The sequence below is a fragment of the Schistocerca gregaria genome, chromosome 3 (genome assembly GCF_023897955.1).
Source record: "Schistocerca gregaria isolate iqSchGreg1 chromosome 3, iqSchGreg1.2, whole genome shotgun sequence".
Classification (NCBI taxonomy): domain Eukaryota; kingdom Metazoa; phylum Arthropoda; class Insecta; order Orthoptera; family Acrididae; genus Schistocerca; species Schistocerca gregaria.
In genome coordinates this window covers 68,302,309-68,322,148 of record NC_064922.1, presented here as the reverse complement: position 1 = coordinate 68,322,148, position 19,840 = coordinate 68,302,309, and the positions used below count along the sequence as shown (strand labels likewise).

Below are 19,840 nucleotides of genomic sequence, written 5' to 3'. Positions count from 1 at the left end.
CCATGTGAGTAGCGGCCGCGCAATTCCTGTCTGGAGCGTCACTGAGTTGATCTCTTGCATCTTTGTTTTTACTCTTTTTCCGGACAGCATTAACATTTGGTGGTACTTGGATCCTGTGACGGACACTCTGCAGCACCGCTGCAGTCGGAGGTGTGGGAGGGTCTTGGGTGATGTCAATCGTCTCTCCCGACACATCTTGCGCCGGGAGCGCATGCGTCGAAACCGCTGGCGAGCGATCAGCTGAGCCACCACTTTCACTATCAGCTTGTTTGGCAACACTCGCTGCCCGAAGTTGTTTGTTGTCACTGACAGTCCCAGGCTGCTGTGTTTGTATACCGTCGCGGAGTTGATGACATTCATGTTGTTCTGAGGCTAGGGTCGGAGCAGTTGCCACGTGTTGTGTACCGTCCGCTCCCGGAGACATTGTTTGTATACCATAACGGCGAGCCGCGATGTGAGTACTTCCAGTAGATACGTGAGCCATATCTACTTGTTGACTTTCCTGAGTGTGCTGTTGCGGAAGTTCTGAGACATGAGCCTGTGGTAACTGAACGGCGTCGACGGAAGTATCGACGCTTGAAATTGCGGTAGAAGAATCGTCCACAATCGCTGCACCGGTTATAACTTTAGTACCCGAAGCGATCCCCCGTACGACCGATTCCGCGGTCTCGTGCGCACTGAAGGTTTTATCATCAGAGTCACGGCTGTCACAAGTTCAACGCCTCTTATTAGTCGTGGCATCGACCTTCGCGGGTGGCTTAGCACCATTGTCTCTCCTTACCAGAGCTGGAAACTCTTCAGGGCGAAATTCTTTTAGCTCTTCCGAAGGTACGGCAGAACTAGGGACCTCACCCTCTACGATAGGGTTATCCGAAACTACATCAGCCAACGTAAGACTTTTACGCTTCTGTAGCGAATTTTTTAGCACAAACATTCGCCTGGGACAGTCATGACGCAGGTGACCACTCTCATTACATATATGGCATGTGGGAGTTTGGCCACTGTAAGTAACATGAGCCCTATAGTCACAAACGGTAACATGCGAGGGTATATTCTGCTTTATATGCATTTCTACTGATCGGACGCCACTGTAACATTGTAACCTGTGCTGGTTTGACCACCGTTCGTTACGAATCTGCTTGATATCCCCGAATTTGGACAGAACTTCCTTCAGATAACAATCTTCTACTTCAAGGGGTAGGTTAAAGATACGCACATTGGTATACTCCACATCGGCATTGGAAATGAGCACAGTACTTACAGACTCGTCCCGGTGTCGAAAAACAGCTCTCCCTCCGTGTTTCGTCAGAATCTCTTCCAGTAATACAGGATTCAGCAATTTTACAAATAAGCAATATTCCTCGGTATCATAATACGCCGTGTGCACTTGATCAGAGGTAATTCCAATGACATCCACAACCCAATCTGGTATTTCCAAGGCACTAGGCTGCACAGAACGGGTAGACTTGTCAAATTCAAATCAGAGTGTACACTTTCTCGGAAATAACCTGGACATTGCAAAACGATAACTAGCAAAGGAACCGCTAGAAGAACACAAGAATGAAAATCAAACTCAAGAACAATATACACTAAATAAAAACACTTCACGATAAAGAGAAAACTTAAGTTGTTATCACGACTTGTAAACACGTGGCGGAGTGGAGCACTTTACACGTCCGATCAGCACGGTGTCACAGGCGCGACTTCCACTGAGCTAAAGAGGCACGGCCTAGCGGTTCTTTTGAGTACTTCGTCCTTACGGTCGTCTCGATCATCAGTCTTCAGCTGACAACACTTCATATCACCGACTTATATTTGCAGCTTTGGCGAACCATTACTGCTTGGCTACACATCTGACACGTAACCGATGTACTCTCTAACCAACACCACTTGCATTTCAGAAAATGTCTTTCTCACATGTCTACAAAATCGCCTTCACCTTCAAATACAGTTTCCTTGCGACTGACGGAGACCTAGGCAAAGTTTAAAGTTGCTATTTCCATTACATAACGTTCATCAGAAAAACGGTTATTATCATCTGCAGCGGAACAAAATTCCGGTTCGCCCAGTGTGGGGCTCGAACCCACGATCCTGAAATTAAGAGTCTCATGCTCTAGCGACTGAGCTAGCCGGGCTGCCTCGGTAAACATGTGCCGGGCAGCACGTCACACAGTACTCGTATGGGTTGGGTGGTCCCATGCAGAATCTCTCCATGTTGCCTAATGTTTTCTTAACGTCACACTCGTCACGTACTTCACTTTTATTTCATAATCATTTCTGAGAGGTAAAGGAATTGAATGAAAACCTGCAGAGTTAGTGGCGTCAAAATTAACACACATACTTGATGTGGCTCATAAGCCGAACGAGTTACTTTCCGACGTTGTCTTAGATGTGCAAGTGCCAGTCAAAACTCGCGGCGACGGAACTCTGCCGACCATTTCGTTAGTTAACACCGGTCTTGTTGTGTGTGTTTCAAGCTCAAGAGCATCTCCAAGCAGGAAATGGTCAACAGAAACATTCAGACGGTTTTTGTACAGCACAATTGCTACACTAAAACGGTATGTTTCTTTTTCAGAACTGGAAAAAAACGACCGTGACAGGATTTGAACCTGCAATCTTTGGATCCGAAGACCGCCGCCTTATCCATTTTTTTTATTATTATTATTTTTCTTCTGCTTACGAAATGAAGCTTGAAAATCTTGCCAATCGAATCCTTCAGTGTGGTTGTAACTTGGGAGTCGGTCAACATGATATATTATTCGCCTTATAGATGGTCCGCCTTTTTGCAGTGAATATCTGCTGAACTTTCAGTAACATGAAATTCAATCAGTTGACCTGTTAGTTTCTTTATTTTACGTCACAGTTTTGAGCAGGTAGTTGGCGAAGTGATCCTTGTAGTTTTGTGTTTTCATTAGCAGATGGTGCTGAGTTGTAAGATAGACCCAGAAGTCTTCTTTACTCTTTTCTTCTTTTGTAAATAAGTAGTGTACTGTAGCGGATTTTAACCAGTTTAGTGCGTTCCTTCTCGTCTGTGGGTACGGAGTATCATCCGGCGTTAGAAAGGCAGCAGGCGTTATATATCTGGGAGATGTTCTGCTGATGAGCGCCAACTTGTTCGTGATATATGCCCATATATCTTTTACTTTGTCGCACACAAATCTGTGTTCATCAGTATCTATTAAATTACACGTGATGCATAAAGGTGATTCTGCGAGGTGTATGTTATGTAGTTTGGAGTTAGTGGCCAATTTTCTGTTAACTGCGAAATACCAAGTGGCTTGCATTGCTGACGGCTAGTGTGGACAATGGATGTTCAACCAGATTACCTTCCAGTCGTAAAAATTGTATTTGTCTTCGACGTTATTTGGCTTCTTATCTTTCATGAGTTCCTGGTACACGCGTTTCACTGCCGTCATTGCTTGTACGGGGATCCTTGTCTGTGCATAACTGTACTCCAATAAAAACCGTTTTAAAAGATAAAGTCCGTTTGGAATATGTTGCACCGTGATGGGTGGACTGAGGTTTGCCGGAGCTATCTCAGTAAGCAGGTGAGCAGCGAGACTATCTGCTGAGTGTTTCCATTGGTGGAAAGTTTTTGATATGTATAAAGCTTGCGCCTTCTTTCCAACATCGACAAGCTTTAAGCCACCATTTTTTGTGGCCAGCGTTAAGGTGTCAAACTGAACTTTAAAAATGTGACGATGGCTGACAAACTGTCCTAATGCTGACATAATTCGTTTTGCAGTGTGTGCAGACATTGGTAAAATTTGAGCGATATAATTGAGTTTTGAGGTGAGATATACATTTGCGACCGTGACTTTCTGAATTTCATTTAGTTTTCGTACACTGTGTTACCGTATGCCGGCACGAATAGTCTGTAGAAGCTTTCTATAGTTGGTTGCAATTGTGTGCCGGATATTACGCTGAAAATCAATTCCAAGACACTTGAAGATCTTCAGCTGACGTAGTTGCCTGTGAGGGCGCGATCCTAGGCCGCGGCCAATATTGAATATTCCAGACTTTGTCCAGTTTAGTTGTGCACCGGACGCTTGCTCATATTGCCTGACTGTCTGTAGTGCGGTTTCCACTTCAGTTCTATTTATGATAAGGAAACCGACATCGTCTGCATACGCCTTGCACACAACTCGGGATCCATGTATGACGATGCCCTGTAAACTTTTCGTCAGGGTAGCTAACAAAGGCTCAATGGCAATCGCAAAAAGCGCCATGGACATTGGGCAGCCCTGCCTGACGGAACTGACTATCTCTATTGCTCGGGTAGGCTGGCCATTGATGATGATTCTGGATGAATTAGTCGCTACCATCTGTTGTATAATGGCAACGAACCCAGGTGGAAAACCCATCGCAGACATGGTACGAAAGAGATACTGGTGGTTTACCCTGTCAAAGGCTTTGTCGAAATCTAAGGACATGATGGCACATTTCAGTTTACAGACTTCCGCAATGGAGATTAAATCACGGTAGTCGCATAGAGTCTGTTGAATTTTCCGATCCTTGCCCACGCTGGTCTGGTAAGGGCCAATGATGCTGGTCATCGTGGATTTAAGCCTTTGGGCCAATAGTCTCGCAAAGATTTTATAGTCGCTGTTGAGCAGCGTTATCGGTCTTAGATTTTTTACGTTGGCACCGCCTGAGGTTTTTTAATTAGAACGATTGCGCCTTCACAGAAGCTGGTGGGGATCACGTTGTTGTGGTCTAGAAGTTCGTTACACATGCAAGTGATCTTCGCCTTTATGGTGTTCCAGAATTTTTGATAGAATTCGGCGGGAATTCCGTCAGGTCCGGGGGATTTATTCTTAGCACTTTCCCAGATGACATATCCCACGTCGTCTTCGGTTGCCACGGCTAATAGCTGTTCCGCGTTCGCGAGACTGACTCTGTTGTGCAAATTATTCAAAAGATCGTCCCGCACTTGCACGTTAACTTCTATTTTTGACATCAAGGTGGTGAAGTAGTTAAGCACCGCCGCCTTAATCTCATTGTGCGTAGTCAGCGTTGCGCCATCCTCAGCAGTTAACTCCGTCAGAATTTTACGGGATCCTTTCCTACTTTCTTGGATCATATGGTAGACTGAGGTGAGTTCTTGGTGTGCAGTAGTCTGGACCCGCGACCTGACTTTGTAGCCTTCTAGCTGCGTCCTCCTTAGGGTTAGGATTTTGGCCTGGATTTTCTTAATTCGTTTACATTGCTCGACGGCCGAAGTGCCGAGCGCATACAGTTCCCGCAGACAATGAAAATAGAAATGGATCGTCCTGTGAAGCCAAAAGCTCTTTTCCCGTGCGTAGTTCATGAAACACCACCTAATTTTAGGTTTGGCGCACCTGAGCCACCAATCAATGGCTGTATTGTAAGAGGCAAATCTCTGTTCACATTCTCGCCAGGTTTGGAGGAAGGCTTCTTGACACGCCGAGTCTTGATGATGTGAAATATTTAATTTTCACAGGCCCCTGTATCGATACGTTCGTTGTCGGTCTAGAGTGATAGTACAGATGTATGCAGCATGATCTGAGAACGCCACTGGCCATACTTCTGACTGCAGAATGTTATTCCTCAAATTAGGTGTGACATAAATTCGATCGAGACGGCTTGCCGAATGGGTCGTAATATGGGTAAACCCAGGTGCAGCCCCATGCTTGAGCTCCCAAGAGTCAATTAAGCCTAAGTCTCGTACAATTCGTTCCAGTTCAAGTGATCTGTTAAGATTGGGAGTCTGGTCCTTTGCACTGATGACACAGTTAAAGTCACCTCCGAAGATAACATTGTCGTGGCGGACGCCAAAGATTGGAACTATTTCTCCTTTAAAAAAATCTGCTCTTTGACGTCTATTACTGGAACCGGATGGGGCATATACATTAATTAGTCTGTTGTTATAAAAAGTGCCCGCAATGCCCCTACTGTTCGGCAATTCTGTGACGTCAGTGATAATAATACCTTCCTTGGCAATAAAAGCTGTACCTAGTTCACAACCGGCTCCAGGATTAGTAATCACATTATAACCTGGTATGCAATCAAGTCCGACCTCTGTTACTTCTTGGACAAATAAAATGTCTACATCAGCTGCATATAAAAAGTCCTTTAAATGTTGTAATTTACAAGCGCTACGTATCTTATTAATATTTAGAGTAGCAAGTCGATAGGCCTGTGGCTGAATTGTGGGTGACTAAACAAAAGCAATGCCTAAAATCCGTCCAATATCAATCATAAATAGCGCTGGAAAAGCAAACCACGTCGAAAATGCACTGTGCAAGCAATTTAAAAACATCTATGGACAGTCACTGTAAAGGCAGAGTTAAAAATATTCTCCGTTTGAAAATGGATCAGTCGCGAGTTCTTTTTGCACAGTAGTTTCTGTCGAGGCGTTACCTTTCTCATTAACATCGTCGTCCTTGGGGACCGAAGTTATGGCTGTCACCGTTTCTGAAGTATCCATACAGTCTACTTCGACATTGGATTCTGTATCGTCTGCCCAACTAGTTGGCTGTGGGCCTGTCGAGGTGGTTATTGACGCTTCAACAGGATAGAGGTCGATCATGTGGTTATCACGGTCGGCTCGAAGTGTAGCTGACTGTTCGGGGTTCAGAGGTAGAGCATCTGAGACATTGTCAAGGACTGATGGTAAACTAGCTGAGGGATGATCATGGTTTGTGCTATCAGATGCTTTTGCACTGATTTGTTCACCGATCTGTTTAGCCTTTTCGCGCAGAACCGTTGCAATCAGTTCGGCATCCTGGCGGGCAACTCTCCGTTTTTTAGTTTTTCTGGGAGATGCACACTTTTGTGGGCTTTTATCATCACCTGCTTGAGATTCCCCCCGTGGAGTAGCATCGGCCGGTGGAGACGCAGCCGTTTGCAACGCAGATGCCCGTTCTTCGGTGACTACGATAGACGTCGATATTTCTGTTGGTTTAGGTTGACTCTGATCAGGCGTTTCAGCAGTCTCTATTCGTCTCACAGTCGCAGGCAGTTAAGTGGTTTCACTAACTTGTGGGACCGTGGGTGTAGCCGAAAGCCCACGCGCCACGGCCACATACGTTACAGACAGTGTTGTCATTGAGGGGGGCGTGGCAGCCCCGCCGATAGGCAGCTGCGCCACTCGCCTCTGCATGCATTCGGCTTGCACGTGACCTGTCGAGTTGCATGCTGCACATGTTCGAGGCTGGTCATCGTACATTACTATCGCACGATACCCGCAAACGTGAACATAAGACGGGATGTGCTTCTGCAGCTCGATTCTTAATTGCCGCACCCCGTTAAGAACTGGGAATTTATGTGCACTAGACCAGCGTTCCGCAATATTGCTTATGATTTTACCGTAAAGACAAAGCACTGCGTTTATCTGTTCACTGGTTATTTTACATGGAAGTTCAAAAATTCGAACAGTCAGTATTCCTAGGCCGGCATGCGAAACAACAACTTCTCCCACATTTCCATCGCTATGTTTAAACGTTAGGATACCACCACAAGATGCAACAATTTTCTCGCACATGTCGGATCTCGCTAATTTAACGAAAACGGTGCTACTGACAATCGAAAGATGTCCTGGCGACTGACAGAGACGTAGGCAAAGTTTAAAGTTGCTATTTCCATTACATCACGTTAATCAGAAAAACGGTAATTTACATCTGCAGCGGAACAAAATTCCGTTCCGCCCAGCGTGGGGCTCCAACCCACGACCCTGAAATTAAGAGTCTCATGCTGTACCGACTGAGCTAGCCGGGCTGCCTCGGTGAATAACTAGCGGGTAGCACGTCACACAGTACTCGTTTGGGTTGGGTGGTCCCATACAGAATCTCTCCATGCTGCCTAATGTCTTCCTAACGTCACACTCGTCACGTACTTCACTTTTATTTCATAATCATTTCTGAGAGGTAAAGGAATTGCATGACAACATGCAGAGCTAGTGGCGTCAAAATTAACACTCATACTTGATGTGACTCAAAAGCCGAACGAGTTACTTTCCGACGTTGTTTTAGATGTGCAAGTGCCAGCCAAAACTCGCAGTGACGGCACTCTGCCGACCATTTCGCTAGTTAACACCGGACTTGTTGTGTGTGTTTCAAGCTCAAGAGCATCTCCAAGCAGAAAATGGTCAACAGCAACATTCAGACGGTTTCGTACTGCTGAATTGCTACATTAAAACGGTATGTATCTTTTTCAGAACTGGAAAAACACGACCGTGACAGCATTCGAACCTGTAATCTTCAGATCCGAAGTCCGACGCCTTATCCATTAGGCCACACGGTCCCTGACGACCAAGTATAACTTGTATACGACTCATCTCGAAACGCTCACACCCCTGAGAATTTGTGTTTTCGTTCTACACAGCTGCTACCCCTTGCTCTTTCCCACCCATTAGTTACATTTAACCTCTTACGAGACCGACCAACTATAGACTGGGAAACAAGAACACAAACTTTGTGCATTCGGAATCGAAGGCAGGGCGTCCCTCGCCGCATTTGCTACGATGGCCATTTGCTACTTCTGCAGAAGCGGCGGCGGCGACGACGATGACGACGACGACGACGACGACCGCGAGAAGCTCTGAGATATGTGAGAAATGCATCTATAAAATGTAATTCAGACTGCCTCGTCCCACCTTATGCTGTACCGCTTTGGCAAATGCTGTATCTGCGCCATTCGCCTTAATCACATCTTAATAAAACGCGTTTCGCTAACTGTTCGTCATCACAGATACTGTTTGCTATACGGCCACGTCGCGCAACTGATTTCCAAAATTCGTCTTCCTCCTGTGAGGATGGAACTCACGACCCTGGTTTACTAGACCAGTGCTCTACCACTTTTTTCTTTTTTTTTTTTGTATTCGCCTTAATCACGTCTGAGAGTAATTCTTAATAAAACGCCTGTCGCTAATTGTTCGTCATCACAGATACTGTTTGCTATACGGCCACGATGGGCAACTGATTTCCAAAATTCGTCTTCCTCCTGTGAGGATGGAACCCACGACCCCTGGTTTACTAGACCAGTGCTCTACCACTTTTTTTTTAATACTGAGTGAGAGCCAGGTATCCTAGCCACTTTTTTTTTATTGACCCCTGGTTTACAAGACCAGTGCTCTGCCCCGTTTTTTCTTTTTTTTACCATTATTTTGTGTCGTTTTCGTCTGCCATTGTTTGAAAGTTAGGGGTGACAATCAGATTCAGGCCTACGGAAACAAAGCGGGCAGGGGTCGAACCCCGAGGCCTGGCCACGATGATTCCACCGTCCTCTTTCCGAATGGCACCTGTACAACGGCGTCGTAATTTCCCCTACTGTCTTGGTTCTTGGTCTTACGTTTGTTTCTCTTGTTCGCCCTAAAGGTCCACGTAAACTTCAGTCGAGGTGTAGAGAAGAATTTTACATAAAGGCGACAAAACCAGCTACAGTGTAAAAGAAATCGGCTCACACAGGTGACCTTAGCCAACACCCTCCCTTTCAAATGTCAGGCTAAGCATATTTGCAAAATCTTTAAGGAGTCCTGGCAAGCGCAATCGGTTCCAGTAAGCAGTAACGATGTACTGCCGAAACGTTAGGTGTTCATCCTCTTCATGACAACTATTGACAAAATGTACGAAGTGTCCAAGCAACCACATAACGGTATTGAGCTTCGTTCGCGGATAAAAGGAAGAATCGGGCCGTACGATGATGTCAATGGTACAAGCGGTTTCGGCAGTCCTAGTGACAAAAGCCAGTTGTTTCCTGAGCCAAAGCCAATTAGCAAGGTGCCCACTGCAGGTGAATCGATGCCTAAGTGTGTCCAGGAGACCACACCGAGTGCAGTTGTCCGTGTCAGAAAGACCAATACGGTGCAGTCGTACGTTGGTGGGGACCAAATTATTAATTACCCTATACCATGTGGACGCCACAGCCATTGAGTGGATCGGCAGACTAACATTCTTCCAGACGTTCCTCCAGGACACTGATGGAGACGCCAGTTCGATTGGATTGGGACCGGCCAGCCCCTCACAACGGGCAATCAAGCTCTTGGTCGTTGGCACCGGTCGTCGCAAGAAGACGTCACCGAGGTAACTAACCGCAATATAAAATTCCCGGACGTGTTTCAACTTAAAATTGAGGCGACCGACGTCGACAGGTGGAGCAAGGCTCTTCGGACGCAGAACAGTAAAAATTCTGGATGTAATTGAAGTCACTTCTTGCGTAACAATGAGAGTCGTACGGCGGACGTACAAGGCAGATGCCTTGCGAGTAATGTCAGTGAGGCCCAAGCCTCCGGAGATACGCGGTTTCGTCATAACCTCGTAACGCAACTTGAATAGATGACCCTTCCATATAAACCTGCTAGACAATTGGCGCAACCTTTTCGCCACCATTATGGGAAGTGGGATCAGCTGAGCAACATAATAGGCTTTACATAACACGTACGTGTCTAAAATTCTTACTTTTTGCAAAATGGCCGCAGAGCGCTGCTTATGGACCATCAGAGCCCCCTGTATCTTCTCGGTGACAGATTTCCAATTAAGAGCCGCCATTTTTATGGGACACCGATCAATGCTAATCCCCAATGAGGTATGGCGATCGACAAAAGTGGCCCAAGGGACATCAGCATCGCGAAACCCTCGAATATTAAGGAACTTACATTTACCCTGATTGAGACGCGCTCCAGAGACAACAGTATGCATCAACTGCCCCTTTCAACAATGTGATATCATCACGTTGACGGAGGAGAACAACGACATCGTCCGCGTACGCCTTAACAGTGTGCTTCCCACCAGAGAGGGTCATACCCTGAAGCTTGAAAGCAAGAGTCCGAAGCAGCGGTTCCAGGGACAATATGAATAGAGACATAGAGAGCGGAATACCCTGAGGTACCCCTCGGCGGATAGCAATGGGCGGCGTCAGCTGCCCATTGACTGACACCCGAGCAGTTATTCCCCTATACAAATTACCAAGAACACCACGTGATGAAGCGTTAAAACCTATTGTATCTAAAACACGATTTAAAAATACATGACTGACGTGATCAAAAGCCTTGTAAAAATCGAGGAAAGCAAAGGCACAATGAACGTTTGTAACCGCCGCAACCGAGACAACATCCCGATATTCGGCTACTGGGGTCAGAATAGATCTACCAGGAAAACAACATTGATGTGCACCAATCACACCCCGAAGCAGAGAAGACAATCGACTATTGAGCGCTCTAGCAGCTGTCTTGTAATCAAAGTTCAGCAATGTGAGCGGACGAAGATTGGCAGCAGATAAACGACCAGTGGACTCCGGAATTAAAACAATTTTCCCTACTTTAAAATCGGCTGGCACATCCATCCCCCTGACAATCTCATTTAAAATCTGCGTAAAAGTGCCACCCAAAAGAGGCCAAAAACGGAGATAAAATTCTTTAGGCAGGCCGTCTGGACCCGGCGATTTACCGGACGGAGAGCGAGGAATAAAATAGAAAACATCATCTACCTGGAACTCCCGGAGAAAGTCGCCGTTCGCGTCAGGCGTGATCGTCGCAGGAAGATCCTCAAGGACATCATCAGAAAGTGACGCACCAGAATCATCGGCAGAATAGAGACTAGCGTAATACTGATGAAGAGCATGCGTCATATCCTCCTGTGCAATAAGCTGTCGTCCATCATCCACCATAAGAGAAGAGATGAAGGTGCGACGACGTCGAGTCTGATGCCGCAGCAGGTGGTACAAAGAAGTCAGTTCACCTTCAACAAGAGAGTGAGATTTCGACTTTACTCGCAGACCATCCAACTGTCGTCGTTTGAGGGTCAAGAGCTTGGCTTTAATACGACGAACATCATGGATCCGCAGAGGAGAAGGACCCGCCGCGTCATACAGTTCACGCAGGACAGAGTAGTAAAATTCATACGTGTTCTTAAAATCACGCGCCCTTGCGGCACAGTAAAAAATCAAAGACTGACGAATCTTGGGCTTGGCAAACGCAGTCCACCAAACGAGCAAGGAGGGGTAACGCGGGACAGAGCGAAGACATCGCTCCCACACTGCACTTACAACTTCGTCAATGGCACTGTCGGCAAGGTGGGAAACATTTAACATCCACTGGGAACGATAAAGTTTTGCTGGTTGGTGACTAAGATTTACAGTTGCAGTAAAAGCACAATGGTCAGAAAAACTAGTAGGAATAACATCGACAGAAAGAATGTTATAACATAAAAAATCAGAGAAGTAGAATCTGACGAGTCTACTGCATGAGGACGCGGTAAAATACGTAAATATCACCAGGGTTGGATATTTGTGTTCCCAAACATCACGCAGGTGCCTGGTACGAACCAAGTCATGTAAATCTCGGCAATAATTAAAATTGGGGGACTGGTCTTCAGGGCGTAAAACACAATTAAAATCGCCTCCGAGTAGGAGACTCCGAGGACTCTTGCGCAAAAGATAAATAAGCTCTTCCTTATAAAAGCGCGATCGAGCCACAGTGCGACACGAACCAGAGGGGGCATACAAAACAACTAGGCAGAGATCAAAAAGACGACAACCAATTCCACGGCCAGAGTCAAGGAATTCAATGTCAGTAACAGGAATACCTTCTCGAAAGAAAAGAGCAGTTCCTGTTGAATTATCCGGTGCGACATTAAAAACAGTTTGAAATCCAGGTAGAGAGAGATCAGAAAACAATACTTCCTGCAAAAATACTACGTCCGCACAGGAGTCGTAGAGAAACTGCCGCAAAGAGGCAATGCGAACGTCGGACTCAATACGGTTAACATTTAAGGTAAGAAAGGTGTATGCTTGAACCATGGAGAGAAAATCGAGAGAGGAAATCACCTACACCGACGCATCAACATCACAGTCCATAGCAGGGGAGACGGAGGCATCCGAGGGAAGGGGACTGCTACCCCCTTCCGCGGATCCCTTACGTTTCGGTTTTTTACGAACAGCATTGACGTTCGGCTGAACGCGCAACTTGCGTCGGCTGACGGGCAAGGAAGCGGCAGCAGCCGGTGACGTAGGAGGGTCAAGTTCTGTATCCGACACCACCCGCGCCGGTCCACAGTCAGGGTCCGGAGGCGCGGGGGAAACATCCGACGAAACGGACTGGTCTACACCAATACTAGCTTCCGGCAAACATGGACTACACGGAGGCGAAACGTGAGCAGGAAGCTCCGAAGCTGCTAAGTTGGAAGGAGGCGGAGCAGCTCCGCTGGCAGAGGTATGGGGCAGCGAAGCAGGAAGTTGTTGCGGCTCAACTTGTCGTGACAACGAAGTCGGTTCGGAAGGAGGCGCCAACAGGCCCGACCGACGAGCCGACTCGAGAGAAGCCGCGTCGGAAGCCGGAGGGGCGTCAGCAGCCGCTACCGGAACAGCTACTTCAGGGGAACAGGGAGCATCTACACTACTCTGTGGCTCGGAGGATGTCGGTCTCTCGGATTGGGGCATCTCGGGGAGATCCTCATCCGTACTATTTCCATCTTGTGCGCGACGCCGTTTATTATTCAAAAGCGGCACACCCACCTGAGGAACCGACGGAACAACATCAGATTTGGCACGTAAAGGAGGAAATTCTGTGTCAGGGGCGTGCAAAACCTGCGACTGGGCGCTACTACCACTGGACTGTTCGACACCAAGAGCAGAACCACCTGCAACGAGGTCAGCGACCGTTAACTTGCGACGCTGTTCGAGAGAATTTTTTAACACAAAAACCCTCCGCGGACAGTCGGTACGCACGTGGCCACTCTCATTACACAAGAAACAGGTGCCAACCTGACCACTATATGTTACATGGACACGATATCCACCGATCTGCAGGTGCGAGGGAATATTCTGCTTCACGTGCATTTCGACGGAACGAATACCACTGCAACACTGCAGACGATGTTGGCTGGACCAGGGTTCAAGGCGAATACTCTTAACATCACCATACTTGAGTAAACCCTCCTTAAGATACACATTATCCACCTCCGGCGGAAGGTTGTAAACACGAACACTGGTGTACGTAATGGAAGCATTTGAAAGCAGTACGGTACTGACAGAATCATCCCGATGCCGAAAGAGAACCTGATGACCAAATTTGGAAATAAATTTATCAACCTGAAGGGGGTCCATAAATTTAACAAAGAAAACATAGAGTTCTGTATCACAATATGCAGTGTGCACCTGATCCGAATTAATGCCAAAGGTATCTACTAACCAATCATGAATCTCAAGGGAACTAGGTTGCACATGGCGGGTGGACTTGTCGAAAGCAAAACTAACTGTAGCCTGACGAGGAATAACCTGAGACGACATTTTCAAAAACTACGCGGTCTAAACCGCTAAACAAAAACACTGAAATACACACAGAAAGTAACACAAGGAACGAAACAGCGACGGAGAAAAATTTACAGAAGGTACAACACTACACGTAAACAAACGATATCCCACTATACGTAACGCAACGGCGGAGCGGAAGACTAGGCACGTCCACACTGCACGGCGTCTGAAGCGGAACTGACCGCTGAGCTAAAGAGGCGCGGCCTAGCAGTACTCTTGCGTACTTCGGCCTTACGGTCGCCTGCATCATCAGACTTCAGCTGACAACACTTCATATTAGCTTCTAATATTTGCAGCTATGGCGACCCATTACTGCTTGGCTACACATCTGACACATAACCGATGTGCTCTTCAAACAACATCACTTGCATTTCAGAACATGTCTTTCACACATGACTACAAAATCACCTTCACCTTCAAATACAGTTTCCTTGCGACTGACAGAGACGTAGGCAAAGTTTAAAGTTGCTATTTACATTACATCACGTTAATCAGAAAATCGGTAATTTACATCTGCAGCAGAACAAAATTCCGTTCCGACCAGCGTGGGGCTCGAACCAACAACCCTTGGATTAAGAGTCTCACGCTCTACCGACTGAGCTAGCCAGATGCCTCGGTTAATATCTGCCAGGTAGCACGTCACACAGTCATCGTTTGGGTTGGGTGGTCCCATACAGAATATCTCAATGCTGCCTAATGTTTTCCTAACGTCACGCTCGTCACGTACTTAACTTTTATTTCATAATCATTTCTGAGAGGTAAACTAATTGCATGACAACATGCAGAGCTAGTGGCGTCAAAATTAACACACATACTTGATGTGACTCAAAAGCCGAACGATTTACTTTCCGCCGTTGTTTTAGATGTGCAAGTGCCAGTCAAAACTCGCGGTGACGGCACCCTGCCGACCATTTCGCTAGTTAACACCGGTCTTGTTGTGTGTGTTTCAAGCTCAAGAGCAACTCCAAGCAAAAAATGGTCAACAGCAACATTCAGACGGTTTCTTACTGCTCAATTGCTACATTAAAACGGTATGTTTCTTTTTCAGAACTGGAAAAACACGAGCGTGACAGCATTCGAACCTGTAATCTTCAGATCCGAAGTCCGACGCCTTATCCATTAGGCCACACGGTCACTGACGACCAACTATAACTTGTATACGACTCATCTCGTAACGCTCACACCCTGAGGAATTGTGTTTTCGTTCTGCACAGCCGCTGCCCCTTGCTCTTTCCCACCCATTCGTTACATTCAACCTCTTACGAGACCGACCAGATATAGACTGGGAAACAAGACCACACACTTTGTGCATTCGGAATCGAAGGCAGGGCGTCCCTCGCCGCATTTGCTACGATGGCCATTTGTTACTTCTGCAGACGCGGTGGCGACGACGACGACGACGACGACCGCGAGAGGCTCTGAGATGTGTGAGAAATACATCTATAAAATGTAATTCTGATTGCCTCGTCCCACCTTATGCTTTACCGCTTTGGCAAATGCTTTATCTAAAACATAAGGTGGGACGAGGCAGTCAGAATTACATTTTATGCTTTACCGCATTGGCAAATGCTTTACCTGTCTGACGTGGATCTGTCTGGCGTGGGACCTGTCGTTTCGTGGTGCGTTTTTTTTTTTGGCGTGGGCCAGTCCTCGCCGGCGCCCCATAAGGCACAGAGGTTCGCACTGGGGCGTATCGCTTCCAGTCGGACGTGCCCACAGGGGAAGTGATGCGTCATATATAGCCTCTCCTTCTCAAGTTGCTCTTTCCGCCTTCAAGTGGTGCCGGACGTTAAGCTTGGCATTTCTCGGGCTTGCCGGGGTGTGCCTTGCGACAAAAGGAAGAGCTGCCACCCAACCCGATGCGAAAGCGAAGGGTGCGTGGCACAGGGGGAGCTGTGTCGAGAGACGAACATCTGTCCCTTTAGTTCGCAGGGCCCAGACCAGCAGGAGCTCTGCATGCCGGCGACTTCGTTCGTCGGCGTGGGATCGCGGCGCGAGTCGGCAAGGGCGCTTCGCCGCGCCCCTGGGTAACCGGGGCGTGTTCTGCCAAACCCAGGAGGTGGTGACACCGCCTGGGCCCGGTTAACTGGGTCCAGACCGCCGAACGTCTGGGGGACCGGCCCGCCACCTGAGTAGGAGTGGGTCCTTGGCCGAAAGGTGGAAACTCGTGCTAGTAGGCAGCGAAGGGCGAGAGGTGCATCCGCCTCTCCAGAGTGCGGGGTGCAGTTGCCGAGGAGCGTCGCGTGGAATCGCCGATGACGGAGCCATCGATGGGGACCAGTGCGCTGGCAACGGCGCGCTGAACCCGGCAGTTCGAGAGGGCCCTTGACCTTGGGGCGAGGTCGGTGGGCGAGCTGCAAGAAGTCCCCCCCCCCCCCCATGCCAGAGGAGCCGGTCCAGGGTAAGAGACGGGCTCCCACCTTTTTTTTATATCACTCGTAAATCATGGCGACGGCAGTTATGAGTGATTTGAGTGCGCCTCAACGTGCGTCTACTGCGGCTGATCCCTCTCCTCAGGACGAGCTGGGACAGGTCGAGAATGAGACAGTTATGCAAAGGCTTGCCAGAATAACTACGCTCATGGAGCAATCTGTAAAAAATGGCAAGATCAGCCAAGCCGGAATGTCAGCCATTAAAAATGAATTGGCAGCTTGGGCCATCGTCCATGCAAAACTAGAAGGAAGGCTAGAAGAACTAGTAAAAGAAAACAACCGACTAAGAAAGCAGCCAGTGAAAACTTGGGCGGCAGTGGCAGCGCAAGCTCCCACCAAGCCCAACACCACCAGAGAGACTACAGACAAGGTAACTAAGAGGCCAGATACGGCAGTCTTTTTGAGAACACTTCCTGGACAAGACACAAGCATAAAGAAAATACAGGAGTTATTCACGAAAACCGTGGACCCTGTGAAGGAAAAAATAAAGATAAAGAGAATCAAACCGAGTAGGAATTCAGTCATCGTAGAAGTTGCCTCGGAAGAGCATAAAGAAAAGCTGTTGAAGAACCAAAAGCTGAACTCAGTGGTGAAATGTGAGCCACCAAGAAAAATAAATCCTCTCGTCATACTTTATGACGCGCCATCTATTATGATGAACGAAGAGCTGTCAGAGACAATCAGGGCACAAAATTTTGAGCACTTAAGCGTTGAAGAATTTAATAATTGTTTTAAACTTAGATTTAAAACGGGTCCACGAGGTCGTGATGTTGTACATCATGTCGCTGAAGTGACAGCACAGATGTGGAAGAATATCACAACAATGGGCAGGATCTATGTTGGCTTCCATGCCATCAACACTAGAGACTATGTCGTGGTACCTCGTTGCCACAACTGTGGTGACCTGGACCACATTCTCAGGCTGTGCACCAGGGAGCCGACGTGCACCAAGTGCGGAGAAAGTGGCCATAATCGCAAGGTCTGTAAAGGTACACAAATCTGCATACCATGCAAAAGCAGAGGGAAGAAGTCTTGTGGAGCCGTAGGTCGGAATTGCCCAAAATACAGAATGTTGGAACAAAGATTAATCTCCAGAACTGATTATGGCTGAACTCGGCATACCGAACAGGATGCCGAAGCATAAGTCCCCGAGCAAGAGGAGGAGGGACGCTATGAGGGCAAGTAAATTCAAGTTATTTCTGAGGTCACTTACGGGCGCCGAAAAAACTGAAACAACAGATATAGCCATTCAAACTGAGCCCCAAAGGGTGAACATAGCAATACAAACAGATCTCCCTATAGCAGCAGCTCCCTCCTCTGAAAGCCGGGGAGCAGAGCCGATAAAACATCAGAAACGGCAAGGGCATCCTGCGGCCATAACAGTCTCTGGAGAGAAACAGAACAAGCATGAGAAACCGATTCAAGAAAATGAAGTAACTAGCTCCAGCATAAATTCTACCGAACAGAGTACTCCAGTGGTCAGATTGCCACCTGTGGATCCTGTGAGGGTCTACCCTAATTTGGAATATACTATGCAGCTAGCAAGACTTGAACAGCCGGCTACCCTGACCACAGCCCTGAGACATGTGGTTCGTGTAGGACATGAAGAAGGAAGAAGGGTAACCTTCTCGGTGATGGAGGCTGTTGACAGAATCCAACTAAAATCAGTGAATCTCCCCACCGACTTCGGAGCCCTGCGGGACCTGCTACGAAAAGTCTTCGAAAGGAGAGGGGAGAAATTCGACTTAGACGACATTTACGAGCAGGCAGTTCTAGCCAATGGAAGAATTGCATTTGACTGGTCTAAAACCTGGCCAAATGACCGCATACATACATACTTCCCTTGATGACAAAGTTTAACATAGGACAACTAAATACACATAACAGCCGACTCGTAATGCAGGAACTCCGAAGGGAGGTGGAGGAGAGGAGATTAGATGTGCTCTGTCTACAGGAGCCATACTCCCAAGCTGGAAAGGTCGCTTTTGCTGCCGCAACATGGCAGATAATTAGTAAAGGAGAAGTCCCGAAAGCGGCGATAATAATAACAAATAAGCTCCTGAGAGTCACCACGCTCTCTCAATTCACAACTACCCACTGCAACGTCGTGGAGTTGCATTCCCCAACTGGAATCGTCTTCATAATAAACATGTACTTTCAGTACAGTGATAATATTGAAACACACTTAGATCACCTAACGAGAGTGACCACGCCGTTGCGTTGAGAAAGTTGATAATTACAGCTGACATAAATGCCAAATCCCCCCTGTGGTACAGTGGCACACGAGATGCAAATGGTGAGAAGGTAGAAGAATATATTATGGCAACACAACTTGTGGTGGCTAATAGGCCGGGCAATCCTCCTACCTACACGGCGGGAGGAAGACAAGGGAGAAATATTGACGTAACTCTAACAACACCGAATGTTACAAACATACTCCAAAATTGGAAGGTAATAGGGAATGGCACCACAAGCGACCATAATTTAAAAACTTTCGCCATAGGGGATAGAGAGTGCCGCTGGGCCATGGGGTGGGAATTGCAATATAACTTTAATAGAGCAGATTGGGAGCGGCTAGCGAGGGAGTGCGAAATTCCTCCTTTACCGGGAGGGGACGCACAACAAGATATAGACGTAAACGACAGAACTGACGACATAGTGACCGCCATAACTAGAGCGGTGAGGGCTGCTGTACCAACCAGGAAGAGGGCCATGGCGGCCTCTCCGTCACCATGGACGCCTGAACTAGAGGAATTGCGTCAGTCTGTCAGAAGGCTAAGGAGGTACTACCAGCGCAGTGTCGTCTGGCAGGAGAAACAAAGATGGCAGTTGCGGTATAGTGAGGCCAAGCAACAGTTCCAAAAGGAACTACGCGAGGTCAGGATGCGGAGCTGGGAACGCTACGTGCTCAGTCAACTTGTGCTGGATCCATGGGGACTTCCCTACAAGTTAGTGAGGGAAAAGATCCGCTCTCCTATGGTGTATCAACTGTCAGGCACGGGGGCGGGATGACGGAGTCCTGGCAGGAAACTGCTGGGGTCCTCCTCCAGTCCCTGTTGCCTGATGACTATGCGGACGGGGAAACTGAAGCACAGCGGCAACTGCGAGAGGAGGATCAAGTGCAATATAACAACGATGCA

At 47.6% G+C, this 19,840-nt stretch overlaps 3 non-coding genes across 3 annotated transcripts; all 3 read right to left on the bottom strand.

The window, feature by feature from the left end:
• Nucleotides 1-2,062: 2,062 nt before the first annotated feature.
• Nucleotides 2,063-2,135, bottom strand: Trnak-cuu (transfer RNA lysine (anticodon CUU)). Its single transcript has one exon. It is a non-coding gene; the product is annotated as a tRNA-Lys (tRNA).
• Nucleotides 2,136-7,667: 5,532 nt separating this feature from the next.
• Trnak-cuu (transfer RNA lysine (anticodon CUU)) lies at nt 7,668-7,740 on the bottom strand. Its single transcript has one exon. It is a non-coding gene; the product is annotated as a tRNA-Lys (tRNA).
• Nucleotides 7,741-8,192: 452 nt separating this feature from the next.
• Nucleotides 8,193-8,265, bottom strand: Trnar-ucg (transfer RNA arginine (anticodon UCG)). The gene has a single exon. It is a non-coding gene; the product is annotated as a tRNA-Arg (tRNA).
• Nucleotides 8,266-19,840: the final 11,575 nt, after the last annotated feature.